The sequence below is a fragment of the Dipodomys merriami genome, unplaced genomic scaffold, assembly GCF_024711535.1.
Source record: "Dipodomys merriami isolate MVZ:Mamm:240054 unplaced genomic scaffold, mDipMer1.0.p SCAF_338, whole genome shotgun sequence".
In the NCBI taxonomy this organism is placed as follows: Eukaryota; Metazoa; Chordata; class Mammalia; order Rodentia; family Heteromyidae; genus Dipodomys; species Dipodomys merriami.
In genome coordinates this window covers 940075-951677 of record NW_027204915.1, presented here as the reverse complement: position 1 = coordinate 951677, position 11603 = coordinate 940075, and positions in this window count along the sequence as shown.

Here is an 11603-nt window from a genome sequence, read left to right as displayed (position 1 = left end):
AGCCATAACAGGAGATGAGAGTGTGAAGGAACTATTGGCATAGTTCCTTTTACTATCTTAGGAGTGACGTTGGATAGGAGGCTTGTAGAATAATATCTAAAATAGAGGGACGTGCTGGGCCCTGGTGGCTCACATCTGTAATCCAAGCTACCCAGGAGGGTGGGATCTGAGTATCATGATTCAATGCAAGCCCAGGAAGAAAAAGCCAGAAGTGGTGCTGTGGCTCAATTGGTAGAGCACTAGCCTGGAGCTCAGTGACACTGCCTAGATCCTGAGTTCAGGATTCAGCATCAGCAAAACAGCAACAACGAAACATTAATGATAAAAAGAAATAAAAGAAGGACTTAAAGATATGCGATGGAATGATGATCCTGTGTAACTGATTAGGAAACATAAAAGGAAACAAAATTTGGAGCAAAATGATAAATATTCATTACTAATCAAGGATGCAAAGCAAATGACAAATTCCTCTTCTTGAAAACTTCCAAACTTGGGCTGGGAAGGTGCTTGCCTTGCATGCACGAGGCCCTGGGTTCGATTCTTCAGCCAGAAGTGGTGCTATGGCTTGAGTGGTAGATCACTAGCCTTGAGGTGAAGAGGTGAGGGACAGCACCCAGGCCCAGAGTTTAGGCCCCATGACCGCCCCCCCAAAAAAATCCAAAAAAATTTTCCAAACTTACCTTTTCTCATAATTGAGAAGAGGCTTCTTTTACAGGAATTCTCCTTATCAAGCTCAAGGTCATTAGAACTTCAGTAGACTTTTCCTATTGAGATGTAATGCACCTAACTCTCCTGAACTTAATCAAGGCTAGGAAATTATGGACATTGATAGGTTTATTGTATTTTTCTTTGTAAATATATACTACTGTCAGGTATTATATATAGCATATATTATAATATACAATATATTATACATTATATATAATATATTAAATATATTATAATATAACATATATTATATATTAACAGTTTTCCTAATTTTAGAGTTAAGAACAAGCAACATATTGAAAGACAAATGCTTGAATCTCTGAGTAATTTCTCTACCACTGGACAATTCCAGGTTTCATTCTTATTACCCAAAGAGTAACGTAAGAAAATGATGCCCATGAAGGTGGTTCTCTGGATTTTGGAAACTGTGATCTGCATATATATATATATATATATATATATATATATATATATATATATATATATATATATATATATATATATATATATATATGTATATGTATATATATATATGTTTATATATATAAATTTATATAAAATATAAATTTACATATAAATAAATTATATATATAAATATAATATATATTTATATATAATATATATTTATATATAATTGTTTTACTAGTGAATGTGTAAATCTATAGCAACAGATAAACAAGTGATCATCTATGTGCACACACACTCAATCACTTATAAAAATTTCTTTTCTATGGTCCCTATTCACCTACACAGAGAGTACATGAGTTGCCCTTGAATTGTCCTGGAAGTTCTTTATCTGGCTACTGTAGTTTCACATCCTTTGTTTTCTAAGCAGCCAGATGTTATGTGTTCAACAATAATACTTGATGCAGGCAAAAGTATCCACCCTGAAACAGAGAGAAACTTGGATTTCAGAAATGCCACAAATAAGTGGGAGGTACAGCAGTACTTTTCAAAATTGAATAGATTACATATTTATTAAAAAGTTTGAAAGAAAAATAACTTCAATGTAGGATGAAACACTTGAAGAAAACTTCAGTTTGGATTACATATATCTAGGTGCTGGTAGCTCACACCTGTAATCTTGGCTAATCTGGAGGCTGATATCTGAGGATCACAGTTCAAACCCAGCTTGGGCAGAAAAGTTCCCTTGAGACACTTATCGCCAACTAATCACTCAAGACTAAAATTGATACTGTGGCTTGATGTTTTAGAGAGCTAACCTTGAGCCAAAGACCTCAGGAACAGTGCCCAGCGCCCAAGTTCAAACTCTGCAATAGAAAATCAATAAAAATAAAAAATAAATTACATATGATTTATTACCATCTCTGTACAAGGAAAATAGGATATGACACATGGCAACATATGACTTCAAGGTACAAAGTTCCATGGCATTTCCCCATGCTTGAGAACTAGTATTAATCCATATTGAAAAAATAAAACGATGAATGATTTATACCAAATTTCCAAACATACTATATGTTATACAAAGGAAATGCAATAAATAAACATACATTTCACAGTCTACTAACATCATATTGTATAAGCATTCTGATTAACTGATTCATCATAATCAATACAATGCAGTTAAAACATCCAATATCTCAGGTGTCAACTTAGCAGAATACTTTCAACATATGATGTTTATTTTGTATATTATCCAGCCCTATCTATCCCACAATTGCAGAAGGCTCTTCCTGAGAAAGACCAGAGACCTGTCTACTGTGAGTGCTCAATGTATACCTGTTCCCATTCTCTGTTATTTGGGCATGTGATAGACTGAATATCTGGTAACTTGCCAAAGGCACAATTTGGGACTGGCTTTCAGTGATGATAGTTTAGTTCTCAGAAAAAAAGGGAAATTGAAGACAGAGGGAAAATCTACCAGATCCCTGAAAGATTTCTATCATTGTACTAAAACTGTACCCTTCTACTGACACTTGAACAAACTGCAGTAATTGTCACTCCAACCACATGTCCAAAAAATGGCTTCCCAAATATTGGCCTGTTTTCACTTTGGTATATCAAGACATACTCTTATGACCCCGTTTTACTTAAACTATCAGGTATCGTTGGCCCAAGGAATAGTTGACCTTACCAATTTCTTAAATTTTAGGTCATCACACAATCACTTCGTAACCCTTAAACATTAAAAATACCTATCCGTATAAGTCCACATTAAATACTTATTAGTTTTTCTTCATTTGTCATGTTTTACATATTTGTGTATCTCAGGGCTTAGTTCTGTAATCTTCCTTCTCATGATTGTTACCACTGAGTGCACGTAATTATTTGGTTTTTTTTCTCCAGCTCTGTTCTTTCTTTAATTCAAGTCCTTAATAACATCCTGTGTACTGACAAATCCTAGCTACTGATTTTTTTTGGGGGGGGAGTCCGGTCATGGGGCCTGAACTCTGGGCTTGGGCACTGTCCCTCAGCTCTGCAGCTCAATGCTAGCGCTCTACCACTTGAGCCACAGCGCCACTTCCGGCTTTTTTTCTTTTTGCTTATGTGGTGCTGAGGAATTGAACCCAGGGCCTTGAGCATGTAAGGCAAGCGCTCTACCACTGAGCCACCTTCCCAGCCCACTAGCTACTGATTTTAACAAATTCAAAAGATCCCAAAGTGAGCTTTGATCTTTATCTACAAACCTATCCCTCATTACTATTTGATTAAGTGATAACTCTTCCAGTTGTCTTGTCAAAATACCTTGGGGTCACTTCAGACTTACATACTTTTTCACACCTCATATGTAATCTATGACCAGGTTTTGACAAATTAACTCAGGATATTTTAGGAACCTATATGTGTGTGTGTGTGTGTGTGTGTGTAAAATATATATATATATATATATATATATATATATATATATATATATATAATATGAGTGCTAATACTGTGACTTAAATTAGGGGCATAGGTTTTTTTACTTTTCTTTTGTGCTCAGGCTGCCAGTCTTCCATTTGAGCCACAGCTCCACTTTTAGCTTTTTGGTTCTTAGTTGAAGATAAGTGTCTCATGGTTCATTTCTCTGTTTCCAGACTTTTAAGTAGCTAGATTTAAAGGCATGCACCACTAAAACCACCCCTATTATATTTGAATTAACAATAAATTTAAAGAACGAATATTTGTAGTATTTTCAAATCAGTATGTTTTCATTTACACTAAAACACAACCAAAGAACCTCTGAATGTACCAGTGCTCAAGTGCCAGGCACAATTTCATTGCTGGGAAATAACAAAGATGATATCGTCTACAGGCAAAGCAGGAGAAAATGCTCTTCACTGAAGTTGCTGAAAGGCTGATAAGGATGAAGACAGGCAACATTATCCAGAAAGTATCACAAAGTGTTTGCTGTGGATAAGTGTAGCCAATCTTAGAGGATGTTCATAGGGATGAGGAGAATATTTGAAGGTGAATATGTGATTACAGAGGTGTGCTTTCTTGAAGATATATGTTTATAGCACAGTTTACATACTGTTGAAAATGAGATAGTTAAGATAGGGATGTTGTCATTCCTTGTATTCTTCACAGTATAATATTAAAACCAGTTTTATACATATATTATTTATAGTAATTATACAATATCCCTAATTACGGATATATTATAAACATATCATTTATATATTGTGCAATATAGTATGTTACATGTATTATGCACACATAATTTAATTTTTCTACTTGTCTGTCCAGGAATTAAACTAGCAATATCTTTGAAAATTGATAGTAAAATAGGGTCCTTACAATTTCGATTGCAATATATAGTTTTACCCAATAAGTAGTTATTTATTCTGAATTGGTTTAGAAATGGAATATCATAATATAATTGAACATTCAAAAATAATTATGTAAGAACCTACCAAGGATGGAATTAAAAAATTTAACAAGACTAATATCTGCAATCCCAGCTATTTAGGGGCTGAGATCTGAAGAGAGCTATATGAAGCCAGTCTGAGTGAAATGGCTCAGGGACAACACCCAGACCATAGTTCAAGTCTCAGTACTGGCACAAAAATAACTTAGGTGACTAAAACTTAATATATTTATTTAAATAAAGTTGTCATTCCTTGTATCCTTCACAGTATAGTACTAAAACCAGTTTTATACATATATTATTTATAGTAGTTATAGAATATCAGTAATGATATATATTATAAGTATAATATTTATATGTTATGTAATAGCATATATTACATATATTATGCACACCTAATTTATACTGATATCACTAATATCCATTAAATTAATCTATGTTTTAGAATAGGGAATAGATTTTCTTTGGTACAACAAGGAAGTAAGTAGCCACAAAAATTACTTCTTTTGGATTATATATCCACAACAAACTATTCCCTTTGTATTCAAGGTACTTAATGCTAAAAGCCTGTGTTCATCAGCACAAGTGTCTTTGACATGGATTTGTTCTCCTTAAGCAATTACTCCAGGAATAATAAACAGTGGAAGCGGAATGATGTTCACTCAGTTATTTCTTTAGAAATTATACCGAACTTTATTTGGTATAAAGATCACTTACAATGTCATTACCCACTCCCTTTTCATTTAAAAATATTTATATTCTGTAGCAATGTCATTGCCATTATTACCATAATTAGGAAGATAATGTGGGTTCATCTGCTCCATAGCTCTCGAAAGGTAATGAATGTGACACAGAATATCCTCACATGTGCCTGGTGGAAACCTGGATTTGAATTATGGGTCTACAACGGATAAGTCTTAGGTACTTAGGAAATTTGTTTAGCCTTATGCCTACTTCTGTTTTTAATAAAATACTTAATTCATTTCCTAACTTGAAAAATACTCATGAGCACTAAAATTACCCTAATGCAGGTGCAGTGCTTGAAATGATTCTGCACATTGTGTAGTAGGTCCCAGAGAAATCAGCTTCCATCAACATGGTCACAGCATTCTTCCTGAAGGCCGTAAGAAATATATACCCAATTGATATTAATAACTGTGAAAATTTGTCTTTACTAAAAAAAAGTCTTTTCTTCATATGAAACAATGAAAGCAATGTAGGGGTTGTCCTGTGGCTTTTACTCTGAGGGAATTTTGCCTAAATTTCATTCTTACTCTATTAGTGGTAGCGGTAGCATTCTTTAGTGCTACCCTTCATGTTTCTAGTTCTGTGTTCCATTTGGCATACTATTGTAACTTAGTTTATAATCTTTGTTATCAGAATAAACAAACTACAACTGCTGAAGTTTTCAATAAAGAGTCAATGCATTACATTTTTTGGGGGGGAGGGGTCCGGTCGTGGGGCATGAACTCTGGGCCTGGGCACTGTCCCTCAGCTTTTCAGCTCAAGGCTAGTGCGCTACAACTTGAGACATAGCACCACTTCCGGCTTTTTTTCCCTGCTTATGTGGTACTGAGGAATCGAACCCAATGCCTAATGCATGCAAGGCAAGTGCTCTACCACTGGGCCACCTTCCCAGCCCTGCATTACATTCTATGTGCTTAATAGTTTCCTGAAATTATTCCTTTTAGATTACATATCTCAACAAAACTATTTTATATGATTTCTTATATTATTTATATAGATTTCTTATGCGATTCTTATATGATTTCTTAGAAATCCATTAACAAAACAGCTCAGAATAGGAAAAGAGTAGGCAAGAAGTCATGAACAATACTATTATAGTGGTCTTAATGGCTAAGTGTAAAGAATATGTAACAAAACTGTTGGAAGATTCATTTGCTTTTTTTGATATTCTCTCCCCCTTCTCTGTAGAAAGGTTCTCACTATGAATTGCCAAGTGGGCTGGACCTTTCAAGCCTTGTCTCAATGACAGAAGTGATGGGATTAGGGACATGTGCTCTCATGGCTGGCTTTTAGCAAGTTCACAATAAAGTAATACCAATACTCATAAAGAAACTTTTGTGAGTGATGTGTATTCACTTATTCAATTGCCAAAATTAAATTCATATGTCAAAACATCAAATTACTTACATTATAATATGTGCAGTTCAACTGGCATCACTAGTACCTCCATAAATCAAATGCAAACTAAAAGCTCTACTTCAAAAACCAACATCTAAGGCAGTGTTGGAAATACAAGAAGATACACAATAAATCTATAGGGGTGAGATCTTTAACACTGGCAATGAACAGTGATAGCTGAATTTTTAACCAGGCTTGAAAATTTCGGGTGTCAACTAACTATGTGATTAGAGTTGCAGAGTTGACCTTGGTATCAATATTGGAGATAAAATTCAAAGGCAGCTAAGGTTGATGCAGTATTGTAGCTCAAGACAGTGTGACACTCCCTGATAATGATAAAGCACAGAGTAGAAGCTAAGTTAGTAAAATGTATAGGAAGGATTCTCCAATGAGAATAATTGCAGGGGGTGATCATCACTCTTGCACTGAAAATGTATAGCCCATCATTCTATTTTAAGCTCTAGCGTTTCTCTGATCTGAAGATAATTATAACATACCAATGTGCCATGAGTGCTGAGCAGTGTAGGTGTATATTATTCTAATATACGTAAAAATCCTTACAAGTATGGAATGGCCTGACCCTGACACTTCATTCTGTGTTGTTGAGTTTCATGAAGAAATGTTCATAATTAGGCAATTCACAATCATCTAAGTCTGAATCAGGCAACTGAGATAAGACAATAGGGTCATCGTTCCCGTGACGTGGTCTGTGACCTATAAAATAAATAACATTATTTCACAACGTATATGTGTTTCTGAAAAATTATGCAATACCAAATATACAAAAGGGACAATTATCCATCTCTTATATTATCAGAAGTTAAGATACTTCTGAATTGTACTTTTTTGCTAGAGGATCACAGTATGACTGCTGATGTTTGGTATCTTTCCAGGTGCTCCTATACATTGGTCAATCTTCTTTGAGGAAGTGTTTTTCCATTTTGTTTTGAAGTGTTCAGAATATCAGTATTGTCACTAACCACAACCATGGGACAGCAAAGATGATGGGATACCTGGCCAAAGAACTGAGAAATCATAGGAAGTGATAGGAAAGAAGACACCAGAGGACCCAAAGCCTCATTGCCAGCTTCTGGATCCCTAAATCGTGCTTGACATGCTTTATATTCATTATACTATGGGGGGGGGCATGGTCAGTGGCTACAGGTATGTCCACATCAATCTTGCTGGTGTTTACAACAACTATTGACATGAGATATTGTTTGTATACATAGTGATAATGAATCCCTTATTGTTAGGGAGCACAAGGGAGCAATAGTCATTACAACCATAACAAAGACATACATCTTGTCTCCAAAGTCTTAATCTTTCATTGTCCAACAGCTCTAACTTAAATACTCTTGAGGTAATAGCTTATACCCCTGTCTTCCCTTGACTGTTTGACCTTTCCAGAGCACAGCTCAGACTTTTGACTGCTGTTTGAGATGACTTCCCAATCTATCCCTTTCCAGGTCTAATAGCTTGACTCTAGAATCCCTCACAAGTACTTACAGATGTATTATTTTGAAAAGGATATTTTTCCTGGGATAGATTCAAATTTTATATTTTTTTATTTCAAAAATACTATACAGAGTGGTTACAGTTACATGAGTAATGTACCTTCCTTGTTGAATAGTGTTACCCACTCCATTGTTGTTCTCATATCCCTTCCCACCTTCCACAACCCCCACCCCAAAGTTGTAAAGTTCATTTCTGATATAGTGCCATGTGAATATCATTGTTGCAATGGGTCACTCTTTATACTTCTTTCATCACTATATTTTTTCCCTTTCCTTCTCCAAATCAGATAAATGCATATACAAGATGGAAGGTACCAGAATCAAGACAGATATTTCCAGGGATAAACCAGTGGAAAAAGACAAATGAAATAAAATAAGATCTAGATACACTACTTTACTACATCAAGGTTGATATCTGGGGAAAAAAAAAGGCTTGTTGTTTCTATGACTTAGAGTTCATTTCAATTAGCATCATTTTGTAAGGTCAAATATATATAGCTCTGGAACCAGCAATCCCATTCCTGGGCAATTGTGGAAATGATCTCAAGCTAAACCACACTAAATATACAACTATGTTTTTGCAGCATTATTACTATAGCTAAGATATGGAACCAATCAAGATGCCCTTCAATAGATGACGAGATCAAGAAAATGTGGTATATATACACAATGGAATTTTATGCTTCTATCAGAAAGAACGGAAGCCAGACTCAAAGAAACATAAGTTCCATGGTTTCCCTCATTTTTATTAATTAATATATGCTCAGGATAGTCCTGGCAGACAGGTTCACTTTAAACTCTTAATATTCCCTTTTTTCTCTCCCTCTCCCTCTCTCATTCCATTTGTGCTAAGTGATGATCTTGTTGATTTTCTCCCCTTTTACATTCATCATTGCATCTTGCGAACTACTGGTATGTCCTACTGTACTTCTGTCCATTCTCCTTGTGCTTCGGCTTGTACCCCTGTCACAGCAGAGGGCCAGAGATTATGGATATTTTCTTCACTCTTTAACTCAGACATCTATCTTTACTTTCTAGCAATACATTCATTGAATTCTTTCTGTAAATTCTAATGCCTTGAAAATGATTACTGTATTTTCATGTCTTTGTTATTTGGCATTAGGGAAGAACATAAGACAGTAACTGTAACTTAGGTAAAAGAAGATTGCAATCATGCCTCTGTAGATGTTGTTCATTGGATAATGTTTACTTCTAGGTCTGCCTGCCTGCTTCCTTTTCACTGTTTATTTTTCAATGTAGCCTTTTTTTGTGGAAAGTATTTATTGGCCTACACTAATTAGTCATTAATTTTATTCCAACATCATTTCACAGTTCCTTCTGAGTTTCTTCAGGGTCTGTATAGTAGTGCTTCACATTCTTAGAAGTTTTAACATCAATGCATCCAATGATAAAGACACATTGCTTAAGTCACCATTTTGATGACTGAAAAGAAACCATGCTGCAACCTCACTATATGGCAATTTTCTGGTTTTAAATTCTTTTAGATTAGAATTGATGGTGGAGAACGAACATTCTGCATACAATTTTATATTTTCCTAATTATTTTTAGTATACATCCCAATTTTGTATAAAGTTAAAACATTACTACTTACATTTAGGATTTCTAAAATGGTCGGAGTAAAAATTCTATTCATTTCCAATTTTAAGACAATAGTGTCCATTATGACTAAGTGAGAAATTTTAAACTTTTTATTTGTGGTCCTTAATGGTGGTGATGGGGAATCAAATCCAATGCTTCATATGTCTTAGTCTCCTGTGTGCCTCTGAGCCTGATATGACCTGTGGTTTATTTTCACTCAACTGGAATAAAGAAAAATTTCACTAGTATCTCTTGCATACATAAAAGTAATATAATTCTACACTGACAGAAAATGGTGTTCTTATATTGTATTTATTAGTAGTAACTTTATGTTTTGTTGCTCCACTATTCACAAAGCCTTGCCCCTTTCCTATCCCCTCTTTCCATAAAACTTGACTGGATCCATTGGAAATACACTTCCAGTCAGCCTCTTCCTTTAAAAGCCCAACCTTAAATAACCTACCCCCTGGTAGCCCTGCTATAAACTTTCAAAGGCCTGACTGAAACCAGACTCCTTCCTGAAAGCCCTTCTCTGCTATAGGGAAATTCCTCTTCTACTCCACCCCTTCCTGGAATCCCTGCTCTGCACCACCAGAAACCAGGTCACATCCATATCTCCTTCTATGTCCGACCTGACTGCACCAAGAACTCTGTCTACATTGGGCTACTCCTCGAATCCCCACCTCATCCACCAGATACCACGCCCCTCACTACTCTAGTCCTGCATAGTCCCATTGCTCCCATATCCTAGTACCTACAAGCTCCTCCCTTTCCTTTCAAACCTACCCCGATCATCCTTCTCCCTCGAGCCCCTCCTGGTTTCATCAGAAACTCCTCCCACAACTAGCCTAATTCTAAGTGGCCTAACCTCTCAAACAAAGCCCTGAACCTACCTCTTCCCACAAAGCCCGTCATGCTACACCAAAAACCCTCCACCTGCCTATAACTTCCCTTGAAGCCCTACCTTGCTTGGCCAAAGATTCTCACACAGCCCATGTCCTGCCTAGAAAGTCAGCCCTTCTCCACCACAAGCCTCTCCACCTCCCACATCTACTCTCTCAATGCCCTGCCTTGCTCCCCATATAAGCCCGCCCCCTATTGGTTCCTTCCTCAGATCCACACACTACACCACCAGATACCATGCCCATAATTATCCTACACCATTGTAGCCTTTCCACTCCTTCTCAAAGCCCCTCCTCCAACTAGCCCCATGGCTCCAAACTCTGTCCTGCTCCAGAAAAACCCCACTAGAAAATACCCACCACACTATTCAATCTTCCGACACCCACATTGCTCCACTAGAAACCACTGCACCAGTTGGCCTCCCTCTGGAAGCCTCACCAGACTGAATTGTAAATCCCTGTCCCTCCATAGTCCCTTTTTGAAGGTTTCTTTGCTCTACTAGAAACCCTGTCCAAAGTCCATGTCCTGCCTTGCAACACTGAAATCCCCACCCAACCTGATTTTTCTTTTTGAAGTGATGACTGGCTACACCAGAAACTCCATCCTAACTAGTCTAGTGCACTTTATCCTCTCACTGCTCTCACAAAGCTCTGGTCCTGAAAAAATCCTCCATACATTGTGACTACATCCTGCTGTGCAAGAAACCCCACCTCCACCCTAGCACACTTCCCTAAGGCCTGCCATTCTCCACCAGAAACCTCACCAATTACTAGCAGACGTCTTCCTAATACCACCCTGCCCTCTCAAAGCCAGACCTTGAAAACCCATCCCTCATAGCTCCTCATTCCTGCACCAGAATCTCCACCTTCCGTCAGCCTCTTGCCTCCATTCCCTTCCCTCCCTTATGGGGAACCTC